This window comes from Lepus europaeus, chromosome 11 (genome assembly GCF_033115175.1).
Source record: "Lepus europaeus isolate LE1 chromosome 11, mLepTim1.pri, whole genome shotgun sequence".
In the NCBI taxonomy this organism is placed as follows: domain Eukaryota; kingdom Metazoa; phylum Chordata; class Mammalia; order Lagomorpha; family Leporidae; genus Lepus; species Lepus europaeus.
In genome coordinates this window covers 112,179,143-112,199,906 of record NC_084837.1, presented here as the reverse complement: position 1 = coordinate 112,199,906, position 20,764 = coordinate 112,179,143, and the positions used below count along the sequence as shown (strand labels likewise).

At 43.6% G+C, this 20,764-nt stretch overlaps 1 protein-coding gene and 1 pseudogene across 7 annotated transcripts in view; both read left to right on the top strand.

Moving 5' to 3' along the window:
• Window positions 1-20,764, top strand: part of PEAK1 (pseudopodium enriched atypical kinase 1) — a 351,733-nt gene that overhangs the window by 205,929 nt on the left and 125,040 nt on the right. The gene's annotated exons all lie outside the window — the stretch shown is intronic.
• LOC133770662 (U6 spliceosomal RNA) lies at window positions 4,910-4,997 on the top strand (annotated as a pseudogene).

Genomic DNA, 20,764 nt, shown 5'->3' with positions numbered 1-20,764 from the left:
TTTTTACACGGGCGCTAGTATCATTCAGTGGGGGAATGGACGGTCTTCTCAACAAATGGTGCTGCCAAAACTGGACATCCACATGCAAAGAATGAAGCTGGACCCTTCCTTGGTACCATAGACCAAGATGACCTCAGAGCAGGTCAGTAGCCGAAATGTGACACCTGAACTATAAAGCTGTTAGAAGGAAACTCGGTTAGGACAACATTTAACAACACGGAATTTGGCAGTGATATTGGTTATGGAAGCAAAAGTACAAATAGAAGAAATACGCAAGTTGGACTTCATGGAAACTTTAAAATATTGTACATCAAAAGATAATATCAATATATTGGAAAAAATGGAAAAAGATTTTCAATTTAGGCATTTGTTAAGGTATTAATAATTAATTAATAATTAAAACTCAGAAACAAAAAAAGATAACCCAATTCAAAAATGGCAAATGAGTTGAATAGACATTTCTCCAAAGAAGACAAGCTAATTTCTAACAAGCACATGAAAAGATTCTCAGCACCACTAATCATTAGGGAAATGCAAATCCAAATTACATTAGTATGACAGCCAATACCCAAAGGGATGGCTACTAGCAGTAAAACAGAAAATTAGCATTGGCAAGGATGAGGGGAGACTGGAGCCCTTCTGCACTATTGGTACTTTACACTTTACAGTGGTACACCCTCTGTGGAAAACAACATACCAGTTCTTCAAAAATTCAAACTAGAATTACCCTATGATTCATCACTTCTGCTGGGTATGTGTCTCAAATAATTGATAGCGGGGTCTCAAAGAGATACTTGTAAACCCATGTTCATAGCAGCATTATTCACAATAGCAAAAACATAGAAGCAATGTTAAGTATCCACTGCTGGATGCGTAGATAAGTTAAATGTGATGTTAATAAAACAAAATATGCAGCCTGAAAAAGAGAAATCATGACGTGTACTTTAACACAGACAAACCTCTAGGGCATCATTCTCACTGAAATAAGCCAGTCACAAAGAGGCGTACAGTGTAGGATCCAGCAATATGAAGTACTTAGAATAGTGAAAGTCGTGGAGCTGGGAAACAGGATGGTGGGTGCGGGGCTGCAGGGAAGAGAGAATGGGGGTTATCAGTGGATACAGCCTCATGGTTGTACAAGCAGAGAGCTGGATGGGCAGTGGAGCAGCCCGGGCTCGAGACCAGCACCCATATGGGTTGCTGGCATTGCAGGTGGTGGCCTTACCTGCCACGCCATAGCCCCAGCCCCTCCTACCTCTTTTTCCATCATCCCTCATCTGAGGGCCAGGCTCTCAGTGAAAGAGTTGAGTCCAAGAGTTGGATGGAGGTGATGGTTGCACATTATGAATGTGATTTTTACCCTGGAGCATATGCTTAAGCTAGTTAAGTTGCTATATTTTAAGTGTTTGTTACCTCAATTTGAATAGTTTTTTTTGGGGGGGAAAGGCATTATAATATGATTTTTTAAATGGAAGCCTACTGGGAAGGATGTTTACCAAAATGTCAATAGTGGTTTGAATGAATACTGGATCTGTGCTCCATGTTGCAGTCTTTATGCTATAATGGAATATGTAAATGTTTTACAGCCAGCTTGTATTGCCTTTACAATTAGAAAATAAGTATGACTTTCATTTCCGGGGTGGGGGGATGGAGTGAGAGAGCACGTGGCAGAGCAGGTGATGTTCTCCGGTTAGCTGTGCACACAGGCTGCTGTGCGAGGCTTTGTTCTCACCGCTCATGGGGCTGCCCTCATCCTGTTAAATCTGCATTGTGTTTTGGAAGAAGGTGATTCCATCAATTCTTTAGTTCTTCAAATGTATTTTTAGGACTTTGTTGGAAAACAATTATTTCTGTGGGCTTACATCTACTCTAACATTAGATTTTAAAATTCTCTACTGCTGGGATAATTGCAGCAGAAATACTCTCTGGTAGAGTAAATGACCGAAGAATGAATGCATTGAGTGGTGGAAATTCTGCCTCCACGCTCACATGGCCACAAGACAACAGCATTGCAGGGTAGTGATAATCTGATCATGCTGTGTAGACGAGCTGACCTTTGAACACACCACGGCAAGACAACCCAGGAAGAGAATGTTTATCTCAACTCCTTCACTGAGAGCCTGGCCCTCAGATGAGGGATGTGGCACCTGCAGTACTGGCATCCCATATGGGCGCTGGTTTCGAGCCCTGGCTGCTCCACTTCCCATCCAGCTCTCTGCTTTGACCTGGGAAAACAGTGGAAGATGGCCCAAGTCCTTGGGCTCCTGCCCCCACGTGGGAGACCCAGAAGAAGCTCCTGGCTCCTGGCTTTGGATCAGCTCATCTCTGGCCGTTGTGATCATTTGGAGAGGAGTGAACTAGGGGTTGGAAGACCTCTCTTTCTCCCTCTCTGGCTTTACCTCTCTCTGTAACTATTCCAAATAAATAAAATAAATCTTAAAAAAAAGGTAGGGACCTGTATCAGCTGTGCAGGAGAAGATTAACAAGAGTTCTGAGAACACAGTTTTACCCCCTGACTCATTTTGCCAACCACAATTCACAGTAGATGTTTTAAGTAAATCGCAGTCAGTTGAAATATCACTGAACATATGAGGTGATCGGAGAGCAAGTGAAGTGGTGACATTCCCCTCTTTCTATCACTGCAAGGGAAATCCGCGTACCGTGTTCTCCTAATAGGGAAAATTGGAAGCTAGAAAACAGCTCCCCGACTTCAACGCTCAAGTAATTGTCCCCATATGCTAACAAAAGAATAGTGGAGAAAAAGTTAACATGATCATTCTCGCTTGTACTTTTTAAAGATGAACAGTTCTGTCACATAGCCCCAGGAAAAGTTACCTAAAAATGCCAAATTAGAAAAATGAGGGGAAACTTGATCCTAAAGAAACTCATTTTTCTTGGAGAATCGCCAGCTTTTGTTTCCTGCCACTCACTTGGCATATAAAAAGAGAGAAAACAAAACCTTCTCATGCCGCCCTGTGCTCTGATGATGAGCATCATGGTCCATTGCATGCCTCCTGCTCTCGCGCAGGTATGTTTCACCAGAGGACTGTTACAGGAAACCAAACATCCGTTGTTTAAATGCAGTGGGAGAAATGTGCAGTCACTACCTTTATTTCCAGGTAGATTTGTTCAGTATTTCTTCTGTGCTCCACCATATATCTGCCAAGAATGGAGAGGCACCAGGACTCCTGGCCACTTCAATTCCACCCTTTCAAAACCATCAGGCAGGTGTTTTTTTATTTTGTGTTTTTTTTAAATGGTGACAAACCACAGAGAAGTAACACTTCACAGCCGTGAGGATAGCTGTAGCCAGAAGGAAAACCAGGAAGGAGGGAAGGAGGAGGGAGGGACAGAGAGAGAGAGAAGGATGGAGGACAGAAAGTAGCAGGCGTTGGCAACGCTGTACCGGAATTAGGACTTAAGTACATGAGTGGTAGGAATCTGAAAGTTTCAGCCTTTGAAAACAAGTTTGGAAGGTCCTCACAACATCAGATAGTGGCGGTGGATGGCCTGGAAGACACCAGCGACGATGCTTGCCAGGGCCAGAGCGCCTGGGTCTGACTCCTGACTCCAGCTTCCTGCTACTGCAGACCCCAGGAGAAAGTGGGACAACTCAAGTGGTAGCTCCCTACCACCCATGTGGGAGGCCTGGATTGAGGCCATGACTTCCATCTTCTACCCAGTTGGGGCTCTGTCTCTCTTTCTCTCTGCCTCTTGGAAAAAAGAAGTTAAACATAGAATTACCACCTGACCCAGCAGTTCCATTCCTAGATATACACAAAAAAGCACTGAAAACAAAGTCTGAAACAAATATTTGTACACAAATGTGCATAGCTGTGTTATTCATAGATAAGCCAATTATGATCAATCAGTAACAGAACAATATTGAGAAATCTTCACATATTTGGAAAATAAACAGCCCATTTGTAAACACTGCGTAGGTCAATGAGGAAGTCAGAATAGAAATTATATTTCTAGTTGAATGAAAGTGAAATCACAATATCAAAACGTGGGGATGCTTGTAAAGCAATAGGACATTTCTAATAAACACTGAATTAGGAGAGAGGGAAGAAGAGCCTCCAGTCAGTGACCTGAGCTTCCTCCATGAAGAAGCAGAAAAAGTTGAACAAATGAAACCCAAAATAAACATAAGGAAAGAATGAAAAACCGAAATCATTCAAATTTAAAACAAAAGCAATAAAGAAAATACATGAAACCAAAAGATGAGTAAAATTAATACCCTTTTAACTAGACTGATAGAAAAACAAGACAAATTACAAGTGTCAGGACGAAGTGGGGGATTGCAGGTGCAGGTCATACAGATGTCACAAGGACAGTACGGGACTGGGGCAGGTTAGCCTGGCAGTGAAGACGTGCACATCCTACATGGCAGTGCCAGGCTTTGATGTCCGGTTCTGACTCCTGACTCAGCTTCCTGCTAATGCGAACTCTGGGAGGGAGTGGTAATTGGGTGACTACCACTCAGCCTGGGGAACCTGGATTGTGATCCTGGCTTCTGGTTGGGGAGGTAGCCAGTAGATAGGGGAGCCTTTTCTCTTTGTCTTTTATTTATTTGAAACAAATAAGAAAGAAACATTGTAGACCAGCACCGTGGCACAGGTGGTTTAAGCCTTTGCCTGTAGGACAGGCATCCTGTGTGGGTACCGGTTCAGCTCCCAGCTGCTCCACTTCTAATCCAGCTAATGTGCCTAGGAAAAACCGCTGAAGCTAGCCCAAGTTCTTGGGCCCCTGCCACCAACTTGAGAGACCTGGAAGAGGCTCCTGGCTCCTGGCTTCAGCCTGACCTAGCCCAAGGCTGTTGAGACCATTTGGGAAATGAACCAGAGAATGGAAGATCTCTTTGCCTCTCTTTCTCTTTCTGTAACTGTGCCTTTCAAATAAATAAATGGCGCTCACTTCGGCAGCACATATACTAAAATTGGAATGATACGGAGAAGATTAGCATGGCCCCTGCGCAAATAAATAAATACATCTTTAAAAAACAAAAAGGAAAGAACAGAACATTGTGCCCATAAATTCAAAATCTTAAATGGAACATTTATTGACTGATCCAAACTAACAAAGCTGACTCAAGAAAATAATACATAATTGAATAGTTTTATATGGATTGAAGAAATTTAATTTGGGGCTTAAAACTTCCCACTAAAGAAAACTCCAGACCCAGAGGCCTTTACTGGCAAATGCTACTAAGGAAGTATTTAATGAAGAAATAATATTGATTCTGCACAAACTGCCAGGAAATAAAAGAAGACAGAGCACTTCTCAACCCACTTATGAAGCCAGTGTTATTATGATATCAAAACAAGTTGAATGGATTACAAGAAAGAAACCTTTAAACAGACACAAAAGTCCTCAAGAAAATATTAACAGGTCAGAATCACCAATATGTAAAAATGATACTGCATTATGACTAAGCAGGCTTTATCCCAAGAAGACAAGGCTATTTTGATCTTTAAAATGAGTCAGTAGAATTCACTATCTCAGCAAATTAAAAGGAAAAAAGTCCATGTAGTTATCTCAATGATGAGATAGCACATCAATTCATAATTTAAAAGTTTCTGCAAACTAAGAGTAGAAAGATTTTCTCAACCTGATAGATGGGAAATATAAGTATCTTTGTGATGAAAACCCAAGTATTTTCTTCCTGAGATGGGGAACAAGGCAAGGATCCCATAACCAGTTCAGTAAGGCAAGAAAAAAGAAATAAAAGGAATACAAATTGAGCAGAAAGAAATAAAGCTCTCTCTATTTGCAAGTGAAAAAATTTTTATGCAGAAAATCCTGGACAATCTGCCCCCAAAATATACTAGAACTAATAAGTGAATTAGTAAAGTCACAGGATTCAAAGTCATTATATAAAAATCAATCATGTCTATGTTCTATTATTTAGAGATTAAAATTATAGAAAACTCCACCTACAGGAGCACTGTATAGGACTGAAACGTGAACTACGTAAGTATAAATCAATGAAACGTGTGCAGTGTCTGTGCTGATGAGCTACAAAGCACTGTTGAAAAAAATCAAAGAAGATCCCAGGAAGAGAAGGGAGACAGTGTGTTCAGCTGTTGGAAGAGGCCAGTTACCAGGATGCCAACTCCATCAAATTGTGCTGTGGATCGAATGAGATCCCTGGCAAAATCCTACTGGAGATTCTTTGTGGCAGTTAACAATCTGATTGTAAAATTTATTTGGAAAGGTAAAAACATCTAGAAAAGAGCCAAAACAGCTTTTAAGAGGAACAAAACTGGAGGACCCACACTGAGACTTACTGAAAAGCTACTGAAATCAAGTAGTGTACTATTAAAAAGATAGATACAACACCTGGATCTGTGGAGAATACAGTCCGGAAATAGATGTGTATGTACGTATGCTTCAGAAAGTGTGTGGACAATGGAATTAAAAGATAGGTTTACTTTGGTGCAAGTTCTGAAATCAGTGCATACTAGGGGTCATCAAAAAAGTTCATGGAAAATATGTTGTGAAAAAAGTAAATGTGTGGATTTCAATTTTTTTTTTTTTTGCAATTCACAAACTTTTTAAGTACTCTGTACATATAATCAGTTGACTTCTGACAAAGGTGCAGAGATAATCTAAAGTAAAAAGATTAGTCTTTTAAACAAGTGGTGCTGGAACAGTTAGACAGCCACTTAAAACCAGAAATCAAAAGGAACAAAAGAGCATCGGTCCATACCTTGACATAGGCCTCAGAGATCAACAAAGAGTAGATTGGAAGAGATTCTGTTTGGTAGAAGTGGAGGACAAGATAAGACTACAAAGAATTGAAACTGGTCTGATAGACGGAATTACTGCAAAAAGACTTGTTTATTCAACTAGCTTATTAAGTACCCTGCTGTTGTAACTCAGAGGCTGCCTTGGATTGGAGATCCCTTGAGGAAGTCACATATAAGCAGTAGCCACACAGCAATGAGAGCTGCCGTGGGGTTGCCAGGAGGGCCCAGAGGAGGAGTGGCAAGTCCCCTGCGCTTAGCCTTCCCCAGCCAGCGCCATGAGCCCTGAGTGTGGAGAGGAACTAAAAGCTGGAGTGTAATTTATCCGTTGTCCCTTTGAGGATTTTGAGAAATTGTTCATTTGATTGCTAAAGTGGAATATGGGATCTCTTCCATCTGCTGCCTCTTGAATCTGTGATAATTACCCCAGACTCAAAGAATAGACAAAGTGAAGAAATCTGGTGGGGTTTCCTTTGTCTTTCCCGTTTGCTGTCGTTGGATCTGCTTCGAAGTGGGTTGCCTTGCTTTGGCTTCCAGTTGCTAGCCAGTCTGCACAGTCTATGTCTCACAAGGAAATCAACAAAGGGTTTTCTCCAGAGGCTACCGAAACTCTGTAGGGATGACAAGGTTTTTTCTCACGAAGCAGTCTCCATCGTGTTCCATGCACATGGAAGAGGGAGCTGCATGTGATCACTTGCCAGCCTTCTGTGGGTTTCTAATGCACATCCTCATCTCTTGGAGGGATTGTTCATGGCAACTTGTTCTCACACTTTGCTTAAAGTAAGTACACATAGCAGGAGCGCTGGTGGAGATTGCTTTTCCATAAAAAGAACTGTGCCACCTACTCCTCAAATGCCACTGATTAAGAAAATCAGTGATTGATTTTTCCTGGGGAATAAATTAGGCTTTCCCTTGAGAGTGGAAAGAAGGAAATAATGGTATGTAAAGAATGAAGATGGCTATGTTATGAGGAAAGTGTTTATGCAGTTGCCATGGAAACAACATGTAGGCATTCAAAACAGGAGCTTATATCTCTGTATTTGTCAAATATAAATCAGATATGGATTGCATTCATTCCCTTTTTTGGCCCAAATTTAGTCTGACATATGGTTGTGTAGAATATGCTCCTGCTTTTGTGTATTCTCTTACTATTTGTGGGAGCCTGGCGATACACAGGCTGCCATGTTCTAAAAGCAAGGGGCACAGAAATAAAACCCGAGAAAGCAGCTCTCAGCAAGTCATCCCTAAAATATGTATATTTTACAGCACATAGTGCCCACTGCTGGGCTTTCCAGTGACTTTCATAATTGCCAGAGCTAATTAGTTTTTCTTAATCTACAGTGTTGGACCTAATTGGCATGACTATTCGTGAGTGATGTCAGGTGCTGAAAATGCAAGGCTTGGTAGTTTAATCTCGTTCCACGTGCGTGGCCTCACTGCTCGTGTGGAATAAGGCGCCACAGTCCATCTCTGAATTAACACTTCTGTGTTGCAAGGCATCAGTGGCCTTTGTCTTCTTGCCTACAGTGAGGCAGGGTGGAAACCTGGAGAGGGTACATGTGCTTTTTGATGGGAGATTCCACAAAATGTAACAGCACTGGACCTCTTTTTTAGTAACTGATTCCAAAGGTAGGTCAGAAGATGGCAAACTGTAGGCCCTGCCTGCTACCCCGAGTGTGCGTTTGTGCCCGCCCTGCGCCTCACCACCCGCAGAGGTCATAAGCTGTGACCTTCAGCGCCCACGGCCAGGAGCGACCCGGTGTTGCCGCCATGTCTGTCACGTGGCCAGAGCTGACCATGAAGTCTGTCATCCTGGTGGTGGCAGTGCCTTGGCCAAACCCCTGGGAGCCGCCCCGCGTGTGGGAGTGTGGCAGCATCTGCAGCGTGGGCAACACGTGCCGGGCACTGCCCATCAACCCCAGCTGTTAGCGTGATTCCAGTGCTGACCTTTCCCGAGGTGCTCGGCCTCATCCTCCCCACAAAGCAGCCCCTCTCCAAGCCCACCAGCCACAGGACGTGATGTAGAGACCACCACTCCACATTCTAGAATGAACAGCCTGACACACACTTGGGCACACGCAGGCAGCGGCCCCCGCAGCAGTGTCCTGGTTCACATCACCTGTCGTCCCCGCCTGGCATTCCCTGAGTCGTGGACTTCTGGAACCACTCCCCAGTCCCAGCCCCCCACTGGGGAGGAGGCCCATGTACTCACCTGCAGTGGAGGCTGTGTGTTTAAGGATGAGTTACACTTGTTGTCCCTCTCATCGCTGGATGTCTCTTTATGGAGTATCGGGTGTGTGTGGAGCAGCTCCTCTCCCAGCGCCGGGGTAACCTCAGGTAGAGGGTCGCCATGTGGATGAAGCCACCCTCCCTCCAACCCCGGCTCCCTCATGCCGGGTGGTGCTGGCCTGCAGGGTCTGGCACCTGCGCTGTGTCCAGTAAAGCTCTGGGATGCGGCTGGGGGAAAGAAAATGCAAACTGCAGCTGTAGCTACTGCCTTTTAATGGGGACACAGACTGAAATAATAGGAAAATCTAAACGCAATTAGAATAAGCTCCTCTCACGGGAAGTGGGGAGTTTGCCACTTAACTCCAGTGCCTTATCTTCTCACAGCAAGGTTATTAGCCATTTCATGGTCGTCAGTTTATGGTCCTATGTATTTTCCCTTCTCTTCGACTTCCTCAAAGGCATGTGCTTTGTGAGCAGAGAGCCTAGAGGCTTACTCTCTTGTTAAAACAGTAATTGCTTATGTAGTCCAATAAATGTAACAGTAATTTAATGAGACCAAATAGCTGTAGAGATTAAGCAGTGGGCTTTTCCTAAGAGGTAAATTTTAAGTCAAAATTTAACAAAGAAAGACCTTCTAGAGGGCGTTTTGCCAATATATATAAAAAGTTTTGAAAAATATATCCTTTGATTTAAAAAAGTGTACTTCTAAGAATTTATCTTAAGGAAACAATGTTGTGTGCAAAGATTAAGTTGGGAGAATATTTATTAATTCTGTATATATTAGAGATATGCTGGAAACTACTTAAGCATCAGGTCAAAGGAATGCATATAAATAATTTTGGCACCAATCCAGAAAATGAAAACGGGATGTAGCCTTTAAAATGGTATTATAGGGACCGGTGCTGTGGCCCAGCCTCTGCCTGGGCATTAGCATCCCATATGGACACAGGTTCAAGTCCTGGCTACTCCTGTTCTGATCCAGCTCTCTGCTAATGTGCCTGGGGAAGCAGAGGAAGGTGGCCCAAGTGCTTGGGCCCCTGTACCCATGCGGGAGACCCAGAAGAAGCTCCTGGCTCCTGGCTTTGGATCAGTGCAGTTCCGGCTGTTGCATCCATTTGAGGACTGAACCAGCAGATGGAAGATCTCTTTCTCTCTCTTTCTCTCTCTGTAACTCTGCCTCTCAAATAAATAAATCTATAAAAAAAAGTTACTATAGAACAATATGTATTAATATAGAAAAATCTTTGTGATATATTCATTGAAAAAAGTGGTGTTTGTTGAATTGTATAAAATCTGTATATCAGTTTGAGGAAAACTAATGTCTTTATTCTGGTTGGGTCTTAAAATCAATGAGCATAGTATGTCCACTTAGGTCTTCAATTTCTTTCATTAGCTTTTTGTAGTTTTCAGCATTCAGCTCTTTTTTTTTTTTTTTTTGACAGGTAGAGTTTACAGACAGAGAGGGAGAGAGAGACAGAGAGAAAGGTCTTCCTTCCATTGGTTCACCCCCCAAATGGCCGCTACGGCCGGAGATACGCCGATCCAAAGCCAGGAGCCAGGAGTCTCTTCCTGGTCTCCCACACGGGTGCAGGGGCCCAAGGACTTTGGCCATCCTCCACTGCTATCACAGGCCACAGCAGAGAACTGGACTGGAAGAAGAGCAACCGGAACTAGAACCCGGCGCCCATATAGGATGCCGGTGCCGCAGGCAGAGGATTAACCTAGTGAGCCATGACGCCCGCCCCCCCCCTTTTTTTAAGTTTTATTTAATTTGAAAGGGTAAGGCAGAATTACAGAGAGCAGAGGCAGATAGAGAGAGAGCTCAATCTTCCATCCGCTGGTTTACTCCCCATATGACCACAATGGCCGGAGCTGTGCCGATCAGGAGCCAGGAGCTTCTTCCGGGTCTCTCACGTGGGTGCAGGGGCCCAAGGACTTGGACCATCTTCTACTGCTTTCCCAGGACATAGCAGAGAGCTGGATTGGAAGAGGAGCAGCCAGGACTCAAACTGGCGCCCATATGGGATGCTGGCACTGCGGGCAGTCTTACCCGCTATGCCACAGCACCAGCCCCCAGCATACAGCTTCTATACCTGTTTTCTTGAATTTACACCCAAGAATTGCTTTTTTTTCTCTTTCTTTTTTTATTGAAGATTGTATTTATTTATTTGAATGGTAGAGTTACAAGACAGTGAGAGGGAGAGACAGAGAGAAAGGTCTTCCTTCTGTTGGTTCACTCCCCAAATGGCTGGAGCTACGCCGATCTGAAGCCAGGAGCCTGGAGCTTCTTCCAGGTCTCTCATGTGGGTGCAGGGGCCCAAGCATTTGGGCCATCCTCCACTGCCTTCCCAGGCCATAGCAGAGAGGATGGGAAAAGGAGAAACCAGGACTAGAACTGCCGCCCACATGGGATGCCGGTGCCACAGGTGGAGGATTAACCTGCACCACAGTGCCAGCCCCGTGAAGGATATTTTTTAAATTTTGGTTTCCTCCACTGTGTTGCTCGTGTACAGAAATGCACTTGGTATGTTGACTTGTATCTTATAGTTTTAAAATATTCACTTATTAATGCTAAGAGGCTTTTGTAGCTGCCTTGGGATTTCCCATGCGTACAGTCATGCCCAGTGCAAATTGCTTTCTTTCTTTGCTCTTCAGGCTGCTCGTGTTAGTGTATTGAAACCCAACTGGTGTTTGTGTTTTGATCTCATTTCCTGTGACTTAGGGAATTAGTTTATTAACCCTAAGGATTCTTTATGTGTGCATAGATTCTTTAGGATTTTCTATCTATGAATTCTGTGGGTGATAATTTCACTACTTCCTTTCCAATTTAGATGCCTTATTTATTTTTCTTGCCTAATTGCTCTAGCTAGAAAACCTGGGGCTACATTGACTAGAAGAAGTGGTGAAAGTGAGAATCTTTCTCTTGTTCATGACTTTCGCTTGGGAGGTGGTGGGGTGAAACTGTCAGTCCTTCACTGTGTAGTATAGTGTTAGCTGTGGGTTTCTCACAAATGCTCTTTCCTTAAGTTAGGAGAGTTCTAGTCACTCCACATTATTTCCATCATTTGATATTATACTTTATCATTTTTAGCCACTGTGGTCAGTGTGTAGTGATATCTTTATTAGAATTTGTGACATTGAACTCTTTTCCATATTGGGCACAGAATTTGTTTTTGTATGATTCTTTTCCTTTGAAAACAATGTCAGATAATTTACGAAGTTAAATATATGTTGAATTCAGCAGGAGTCAGGCTCTCTTAGTGTTTAGTTTGTGTCTCTAGGTTTTTATTGTCAATTTTACTTTCATTACAGCTGTGGGCTTACTTTTATAATAAAGTAAATTTTTGAAAAACTGGGTCTTACAATGTAACCTACATGATCTTAGTAATTTATGAACAGCTAAACATTTTTAAAGAAACAGGAGGAAATAATTTTTTTACTATGGAAATGGTGAAGTATTATACTTACTTTAAAAAAGAAAGATTTATATACTTACTGGAAAGGCAGAGGTACAGAAAGAGAGAGAGAGGAGAGAGACAGAGGGAAGTCTTTTATCTGCTGATTCACTCCCCAAATGGCCACAGGAGCGTGGAACTCTATCCCAGTCTCCTACAAAACAAGAAAACTGGGGTAGGAAACTAAAAGAAAAATGGGCCCAAAACAGTGAAGCCCTGGAAAATCTCATCCGCATTTGCAGATGGGAACTGTAATTTAGAATATGCCTGGGAGTACAGTGAAAGGCCTATGTGACCACGGGGCTGCTTTATGTCAATCCTGCTGGACAAACAATGTGTGAGTCTGTCTCTCCCTCCCTTTGTGCCTCCTTGGTGTCTCAGATATAAAAACAGATAGCCATGGCAGTGGTCCAAGGTTGTTAGACCACTCACTCTTCTTGTTCGTGACCCAGCCCCAGTGTTACTGTCATCACAGGCTCAGTCACAGGCCAACAATCTGTCTGAAGAGCCAAACCCAGAAGAGCTTTCAACCCGGAATCACAAGAAAACCAATACCAGAAAGGAGGGCACCAAACTTCACAAATGGAAGAATAAACACCCAGGAGATCAGAGTTAGTAAGGAAACCAAGACAGGACTTTAGAATAAAAATAGCCACCATCTTCAGAGACAGGCAAGATGACCTTGCATTCATTAAAAAGAAAAGAAAAGAAAAGAAAACTTCAGAGGTTTTTGAAGCTAACAGCTCAAAAGGAAGGACAACAAATTAAGGAGAAAAAAGGTAAATTGAGAGACACTGAAGATAGTTGGAGAAATAAGCCTGTAATTATATGGATGTCGTACTTCTTGTTAACAACATTGGTTGCAAAAAGACAGTGAGGTAGAGTCTTCAGATTTCTTGGGAAAAAATAATTATGAACTTAGAGTTCAAAACCTACCCAAATTATAAAACTGATACTTTTCAGACGTACAAGGACTCACGGTGTAAGTGTAATTACCAGAAGAAAAGCAGCAGAATGTTTTACTCAAACCCTTTGAGTAAAAAGAAAATGGAACACAGAAATCTCTATCTAACGTAGCAAGGAAAGAAAATATGGAAGCTACAAGGAAGCGTGAAAAAAGGAAACACAGTCATCACCTATCAAAAGACAACCTCTCGAATCAATCTGAAAAAAAGCTGGCTGTTTACAAGCAGCACATGAAACATAAACAGATTGGAAGTTTGGAGAAAAGATTAATTATGTCAATAAGAAGAGAAAATAGTAGGCATAGCAATAGAATTCAAAAAAACAGCTTTGAAGCAAAAGACATGAAGAGATATTTCATTACTTCCTTTCTGTACTCTTTTATCAAAATGAGTTTATTTAGTAACATACCTTTAATACAAAGGAAAGCTAACAGAAAAATTTTAAAACTTTGATAAAATGGCTGTCCTGTGGTGCAGTGGGTTGATCTACCATTTAGAACGCCAGCATCCCATGTCAGAGTGTGAGTTCAACCCTCGCTGCTCCACTTCCAATCCAGATTCCTGCTAATGTACCTGGGAAAACAGTGGAAGATGGCTCAAATAGTTGGGCCTATGCCACCCATGTGGGAGACCTGGGCTCCTGGTTTTGGAAGATCTCTTCTCCTTCTTTTTTTTTTTTTTTTTTTTTTTTTTTTTTTTTTTTTTTGACAGGCAGAGTTAGACAGTAAGAGAGAGACAGAGAGAAAGATCTTCCTTTTCCGTTGGTTCACCCCGCAAATGGCCACTACGGCTGGTGCGCTGTGCCGGTCTGAAGCCAGGAGCCAGGTGCTTCCTCCTGGTCTCCCATGGGGTGCAGGGCCCAAGGACTTGGGCCATCCTCCACTGCCTTCCCGGGCCACAGCAGAGAGCTGGACTGGAAGAGGGGCAACCGGGATAGAATCCAGCGCCCCAACTGGGACTGGAACCCGGGGTACCAGCACCACAGGCGGAGGATTAGCCAAGTGAGCCGCGGCTCTGGCCTCCTTCTCTTTCTCTGTCAATTTGCCTTTCAAATAAACAAAACAAATATTAAAAAAAAAAAAAAACCTTGACTAAGCCATGATCATAGTGTGATATTTTAGCATATCCTTTCCGAAAATAAAAAAATAAAGTAGGGAGAAAAATAATGAATAAATAAATAAAATATAAAGTTTGAATAGGGCAGTTAACAAGATTGATTTAATAGATACTGATATCTATTAAACATTTATTTCAAACATGGGGAGAATTCACAGAAATTGATCATATATAATACACAAAGAACATCTAAATAAATTTTAAAAGAAAATCATACGAGATTTATGAAAGGATCATGAAATATGAAACTGAAAATGTTGAAAGCTTTTAAATTATAGGGATAAGATAAAGTGGAAACGAGAATTAACGAGCATTTTAGAATGAGTGATCCCGAGAGCTTCACATGTGAAAAACCTGTAGGATGCCATCCAAATGTACTCAGAATAAATCTGTAGTTTTTAGTGCTTTTCATAGAATATTGGAGAAATTAAATTTTGATCATTTTCTTAATCTTTTTTTTCTGAAACTTAGATAAATGTTTTAGAATTTATAATCTCTTCTAGCAGAGAAACAACTGAGAATAATCAATATCTTCAGTGCTATTTCTTCTGTTCAACTCATGTAAAATTATGTCTGCATATTTTTAAATGTCATTAGTAAAATCTTTTTTAGAGAACTGCTTTCTGTAATCTCAGTATCTCTCCAGTTTTGCTCGTCCCTGTGTCTCCATATGAGCTTGCAGAGTGTGTAAAAGGATGCACAACTACTGCTCACACTTCTTCTTTCTGGATAATGGGGCATTGGTTGGTCTGCCACTTTCACCGTTTTATATTTTCATGTGCTGCTTGTTCATTTTTATACAAACTGCTGGCTTAAATAAGCGTATTAGACAATTATATTAAAGATTGTTTTTAAACATTTGTTTGGTAATTTGAAAGGCATTGTTACAGAGAGGTAAAGTCAGAGACAGACAGAGGTCTTCCATCTGCTGGTTCACTCCTCAAATGGCCGCAATGGCCAGAGCTGAGCCGATCCGAAGCCAGGAGCCAGGAGCTTCTTCTGGTTTTCCCACAAGGGTGCAGGGGCCCAAGCACTTGGGCCATCTTCTACTGCTTTCTTAGGCCATAGCAGAGAGCTGGATCAGAAGTGGAGCAACTGGGACTCAAACCAACGACCCTATGGGATGCTGGCACTGCAGGCAGCAGCTTTACTTGCTATGCCATAGTGCTGGCCCCTATATTAAAGATTTTTAAAAAGAATGATGAAATAATGCAAAAAAAATAATGAACCAAATTAGTAATGATTAAAGTAAAACTCTAGGGGCCAGCGCCATGGCTCACTTGGCTAATCCTCCGCCTGCAGCGCTGGCATCCCATATGGGCACTGGGTTCTAGTCCCGGCTGCACCTCTTCCAGTCCAGCTCTCTGCTGTGGCCCGGGAAGGCAGTGGAGGATGGCCCAGTGCTTGGGCCCTGCACCCGCATGGGAGACCAGGAGAAGCACCTGGCTCCTGGCTTCGGATCGGCATAGCTCCGGCCGTAGTGGCCATTTGGGGGGTAAACCAATGGAAGGAAGACCTTTCTCTCTGTCTCTCTGTCTAACTCTATCTGTCAAATAAATTTTTAAAAAAAGTAAAACTCCAGTGGCCATGTTTATTGACAAAAGCTCAATAAAAAACAGATAAATATTGGCAAGTGTGAAAATATGCCAATCAATATTAGAAGTTAAAAAAAACAAAAATATAGAAATTTATAAAATTGCCAGTGCCGCGGCTCACTAGGCTAATCCTCTGCCTTGCGGCGCTGGCACACCTGGTTCTAGTCCCGGTTGGGGCGCCGGATTCTGTCCCGGTTGCCCCTCTTCCAGGCCAGCTCTCTGCTGTGGCCCGGGAGTGCAGTGGAGGATGGCCCAAGTGCTTGGGCCCTGCACCCCATGGGAGACCAGGAGAAGCCCCTGGCTCCTGCCATCGGATCAGCGGGGTGCGCCGGCCGCAGTGCACCGGCCTGTCAATAAATAAATAAATAAATAAATAAAAATTTAAAAAAAGAAATTTATAAAATCATAGTAACTCTACATACAAGTTTATACTGATAAATGTGGAAGCCTATACATAATGGGTAATTTTCAGAAAATTTTGATTTATTCAAATTGTCTTAAGGAAAGGTAAAAACTGCATTAGCTAATAATTATGAGAAGGAACAGAAAAGAACTTTAAGATTCTGTCCAGTGTTAGCCCAGGTTTTACAGGTAAGTTCTAAGTAACTTTTAAAGATACTGTATATAAATTTGTATAATCTTATGAAAAAAGTGGAACTCAGGGCGGGCACTGTGATGTAGCAGGTAAAGCCACTGCCTGCAGTGCCAGCATCCCATATGGATGCTGGTTTGAGTCCTGCCTGCTTCACGTCAAGTCTCAGCTGCTCCACTTCTGATACAAGTCCGCTGCAGCCTGGGAAAGCAGTGGAAGAAGGCCCAAGTGCTTGGGTCCCTGCACCCCCGTGGGAGACCCCAAAGAAGCTCCTGGCTTCGGATTGGTGCAGTTCCAGCCATTGGGGCCATCTGGGGAGTGAGCCAACATATGGAAGACCTCTCTCTCTCTCTCTCTCTGTCTCTCCCTCTGCCTCTCTGTAACTCTGCCTTTCAAATAAATAAATAAATCTTTTTTTTTTTTTTTGACAGGCAGAGTGGACAGTGAGAGAGAGAGACAGAGAAAGCTCTTCCTTTGCCATTGGTTCACCCTCCAATGGCCACCGCGGTTGGCGCGCTGCGGCCGGCGCACCACGCTGATCCGAAGCCAGGAGCCAGGTGCTTCTCCTGGTCTCCCATGGGGTGCAGGGCCCAAGCACTTGGGCCATGCTCCACTGCACTCCCTGGCCACAGCAGAGAGCTGGACTGGAAGAGGGGCAACCGGGACAGAATCCGGTGCCCCGACCGGGACTAGAACCCGGTGTGCCGGCGCCACAAGGCGTGGAGGATGGCGTGCAGTGGAGGATAGCCCAAGTACAACGGTATGATTTTGGCATAAGGAAAAGACAACTGGGGCAGCTGAGCAGAGCAAGGGCTGTCGTCGTGGTGTAGCAGGTTGGGCTGCTGTCTGCAACACTGGCATCCCGCATGGCCACTGGTTTGAGTCCTAGGTGCTCTACTTCCAGTCCAGCTCTCTGCTGTGGCCTGGGAAAGCAGTAGAGGATGGCCCCTGCACCCACATGGGACACCCGGAAGAAGCTCCTGGCTTCCACTTGGGCCAGCCATGGCCATTGCAGCCATTTGAGGAGTGAAACAATGAATGAAAGGTCGTGTGTGTGTGTGTATGTGTATGTGTCTCACTCACTCTTTTGCTCTCGCTCTGTGTATATGTGTGTAACTGCCTTTCAAATAAAAAAAAATATTTTAAAAAATGGAACTATAGAACTTTCTGAGACAGATCCATCAGTATCTCACAATTTAAACATACAGTAATGTAGCATTTTAAATCAATATTTAAAGAATGGACTACTCAATAAACCATGTACATTTAGAAAGGTATATTAAATCTCTAGCACCGGTCTCAAAAATACATTTGAAAAGTTATAAAAATGTAATATGCGAGGCTGACACTGTGGTGTGGTGAGTTAAGCTGCTACCTGCAACACCAGCATCCAATATGGGTGTCGGTTCAAGACCCAGCTGCTCCACTTCCAATCCAGCTCCCTGTAAATGACTTGGGAAATCCATTAAAAGATGGCCCAAGTATTTAGGCTGGGAGACCCAGATGAAGTTCCTGGCTCCTGGCTTGGACCTGGCCCAGGCCCCAGCCATTGTGGCCATTGGGGAGTGAAGCAGCAGATGGAAGACATCTTTCCCTGTCTCTGTAACTCTGCCTTTCAAATAAATAGAATAAATCTTTTTTAAAAAATCTAAATACATGAAGTACTTTGTAAATATTACAAGAAAATGTTTATGACAGAGATGGTGCAAGCATTCTTAAATGAATTTTCTAACTCATAAGTCATGAGAAGTAAAACATTGAGTTTAGAGCATAAACTTTCTTGGATTACAACACCCTTAACAAGTCTAAAAGGTAGGTGCCAGGATGGACGTTCGGCCTCATGGTTGAGATGCCCATGTCCCGTGTCAGAGCACCTGGGTTCGAGTGCTGACTCCAGCTCCCAGTCCCAGCTATCTGCTAGTGCAGCCCTGGGGAGCAGCAGCTGATGGTGCAAATACTTGATTCCCTCCACCCACTGAGTTCCAGGCACCCAACTACAACCAGTACAGACGTTTAGGGAGTGAACTAGCACATGGGTGCATTCTCTTCTCCCCTTTCCTCCCTCTCTCTCCCCTCAAAAGCTGAAATAAAACTGCCATAGATACAGAATTATTCTGAATGCCTAGCAAACGAATCCAGAGAAACGAAGTTAAAACAAAGAAGAAGATGTATTTTTGAAAAGAGCTAAGTGCTAGACTTAAAAATGTATTTTCATTGGTTAAACAAAACATTTATAGTCATAAAAACAGCAAGTAGAGGGGCCTGCACCGTGGCATAGTGGGTAAAACCGCCGCCTGCAGTGCCAGCATCCCATATGGGCACTGATTCAAGTCCTGACTGCTCCACTTCTGATCCAGCTCTCTGCTAGGGCCTGGGAAAGCAGTAGAAGATGGCCCAAGTCCTTGGGCCCCTGCACCCATGTGGGAGACCCAGAAGAAGCTCCTGGCTCCTGGCTTCGGATCGACATGGCCCCGGCCGTTGTGGCCAGTTGAGGAGTGAATCAGTGAATGGAAGACCCCCCCCCCTCTCTCCCCCTCTCCCCCCTCCCTCTCCATCTCTCCCTCTCTCTCTCTCTCTTTCTCTCCCCCTCCTCCCTCCCTCCCTCCCTTCCTCTCCCTCTTTTTCTGTGATCAGCTATATGAAATGATCAGTGATCAGCTATATGAAATGCTAGAATAGAATAGAATAGAATAATTTGCCAGTATTTTGTGTGTCCTTTAGAATTTATAAACAACTCTCAAAGATGCTTGTATTTAATTCTAAGGTGTTGTTGGTCCCTGTTTTGCCTGTGATGATCGGACTCAGAAGAAGCAGCGGTGAGGCTGGAACTTCTGTCCATGCCTGCCAGTGCAGTGTTTTCTGTACCAGTGACTGTTGCCAGGGTGAAGGACAGCATGCGCCAAGACAGAGCGGCAGGTCGCTGCCTGCTGGGATCGGGGAATGGTTAGGTAGTCCTTCATGACTGGAGAGTGGTTGAAGGGGATGCACTGAAGATGGCTGAGTTAAACCATGACGAGTTGGTGATGCCCTGACAAGCGGATGAGGGTTGTCTCCATGGACATCCAGGATCCACCATCCCAGTGTGGAGAGTGGAGAAGGGGAGAGAGTTGAGGTAGGAAGACCAGTAAGATGGTCAGTACAGTTTAAATGAGACAGGAAGACTTAAACCAAGCCAGTGCGTGTGGAATGGTCAGAGATGTAGACATGCAGTTGACCCAATACACAGCCTAGCGTCAGGCATACACAAGGAACTCACTCTCAGTTTGACCTGGTTAGATTTGAGGAGGGGGGGTGAGATAGAGTGGCAAGATTTAATTGGTGGATAGGATTGGATGGAGAATAAGTGAAAAGGAATAAAATAATGACTCCTAGTTTTTGTTTGGGCAGGTGGGTGGATGATGGTATCATTTTCCGGTGTTAGGGGGACGGGAGCAAGAGAAGAGACTGAACGTCTGTGGCTGCTCTGATCTTGCTAAGTGTGAGGTGCCTCTTACACATCCATGCAGAAATGTTAAGAAGGCAGTGGCATACAGGAGATGAGCGTTCAAAAGAAAGATATGAGTTGGAGATAAAGTTAGAGAGTAGTAAGCGAAATTTGGTAGAATCCAAAGCAATGAGAAGGGATAAAATCACTTAGAAAGAATTGGTAAAAAGGGCAAAATAGGGCTAAGGAATGTCCTTGGTCACTTCAGCTTTGAGAGATCTCACATGGTGGAAAGGGGGTGGTTAATTAAATTGGAAGAAAAAGAATAGGGCATTGCAGGGCTGGCACTGTGGTATAGCAGGTTAAGCTACCACCTGCAATGCCAGCATCCCATATGAGCTCTGGTTCAGGTCCTGGCTGCTCCGCTTCCAATCCAACTCCCTGCTAATGGGCCGGGAAAGCAATGGAAGATGGACCAAGTGCTTGGGTCCCTCCTAATGACACTAGAGTCCCAGATGGATTTCTAGGCTCCTGGCATTGGCCTGTCCTAGCCCTGGCCATTGCAACCATTTGAGGGGAGTAAACCAGTGGGTGGAAGAATTCTCTCTCTTTGTCTGTCTGTCTGTCTCTCTCAGGAAC